At 54.9% G+C, this 1,766-nt stretch overlaps 1 protein-coding gene across 2 annotated transcripts in view; it reads right to left on the bottom strand.

The window, feature by feature from the left end:
• Window positions 1-411, bottom strand: part of S100A10 (S100 calcium binding protein A10) — a 7,840-nt gene extending 7,429 nt beyond the window's left edge. Inside the window, exon 1 of one of the 2 annotated variants that reach the window (XM_018569360.1) lies at window positions 344-411. The gene's annotated coding sequence lies outside the window, so the exon portion shown is untranslated. The remainder of the gene's footprint in view (window positions 1-343) is intronic. The other variant, XM_018569359.1, reaches the window with a different exon arrangement.
• Window positions 412-1,766: the final 1,355 nt, after the last annotated feature.

Below are 1,766 nucleotides of genomic sequence, written 5' to 3'. Positions count from 1 at the left end.
CGCAGACGACGTGGACGCACGGACGCAGATATTCACCTGGCAGTGAACAACGTGGAACTGACCGCAATTTTCCAACCCACCCAGTTTTTTTTTCTAACACCCACCACCATCGCCCCTTTGCAGCTGCCGTAACGAGCGCGCGCTGGGGGGCTCATTCGGCATAGTACGGATCTATGGGATGCGGTAACCGTTGGCGAGCAGAAGTCGGTTTTTAAGGCGATTATTGGATCGGCTGTTAGGGGTTAATCCGCTCGGGGAATCAGAACGGGCCAAACCAAAAGGAAACGTGGCAAAGTTTGTCGTGTGGCGCTGTCGCCGTGCGCACGAGAATGAAGAGTCTCACCTTAGAGGAGAGAAGCCGAGGACGGTCCGGCGGGTAGTCAGGCTGCACGGAGTGTGAGCAGACAGGAGGAACTCCTTGGTAGAGGAGCAGCCCTTGAAATCTGACTCAGCTCTGCCCTGCCCCCTCCTCCTCCTCTCCCTCCCTCCCCATCCTCTTCCTCCCTCCCCATCCTCTTCCTTCTCCCAATCCAGGAATCCCTCCGTCATCCCCGTCCCTCCTCCTCCCCCAAGGGAACCGTCCTGGACCGCACTCCTTCAGCGTTTTCCAACACGCCGGAGACGATCCAATATTGTCCGCAGGAAAAAGTCCAGGTCCCCTTCGAGACGGTCACTCAAACCCGAAGTGCAATGTGTGCCGAGACGCAGAGCAGCGCTCGTGAGCATGCAGGTTTTTTTTAGTGGACGGCCCAATGTTGACATTTCCAGGAGAGGACGGCTGACGCGTTTCTCAGTACGGGCCCATTCACATTTCTGGAAACGCGCAGACATCGGTGTCATTCATTTTGAACGACGCGACCAACGCACTACTAACAGAAAAAAAAAGAAGCTTGGGTCCATTGTTTCCTGCGATAGGCCCCATTTACACCTAGGCATTCACGGAACGCCTAGGTGTGGGCGAGGACTTAGGGCCTATTCGCAATATTGAGTCGCAGGGACGCCTGTTACATGCGTCAGGGCGATACGTTGCCATTTGTTCTGGTTGACGGACGTGCGTTGCGCGCATTGCGATGCACCATCAGAAATGGCAACCCAATCGTAATGCGCGTCAATGCGTGCGCCGCTATGGTGTGAATGGGCTCCAATGTGCACTTCCAGCCTATTGAAAACAAGTGGGACGCCATTTTTTGTGTGGCATTTTTACCTTTCCCAGAAGTCTTCAGGGTGGTCATGTGACATGTGGGGTCTCCTTTATGGTGCAGGGAGGTCCGCCATGAACCGTCGCACTGTCATGGCAGGGTGCCCCGGTTATGTCCTTCCAAAGGCGGGTCTTTGATGCCCCACACCAGGGGTATCCAAACTCCGGCCCCCCAGCTGTGGTGAAACTACAAATCTCATGATGCATCTCTCTCCTGTGAGAATCTTGCAATGCCTCATGGGATTTGTAGTTCAACCACAGCTGGAGGGCCGGAGTTTGGCTACCCCTGCCCCACACTCACTGGATGTCCTCAGTCTTCCACATTGAATGGTGCTGGGCAGTGGTGGGCAACGTTGGCCCTCCGGTTGTTGTGGAACTACAAGTCCCATGAGGCATTGCATGACTCTGACAGCCACAGGCATGACTCCCAGAAGCATGATGGGATTTGCAGTTTCAGCACAGCTGGAGTGCTGAGGTTGCCTACCCCTGGTGTTGGCCATTAACCTGGAAGACTGAGGACATCTAGTGGCCAAAAGCAATTACTGCAGAGAGAACGAACATTGCAACC

The sequence above is a fragment of the Nanorana parkeri genome, unplaced genomic scaffold, assembly GCF_000935625.1.
Source record: "Nanorana parkeri isolate BGI_ZX_2015 unplaced genomic scaffold, ASM93562v1 scaffold1324, whole genome shotgun sequence".
Taxonomy (NCBI): domain Eukaryota; kingdom Metazoa; phylum Chordata; class Amphibia; order Anura; family Dicroglossidae; genus Nanorana; species Nanorana parkeri.
This window is presented reverse-complemented; position numbering and strand designations above follow the sequence as displayed.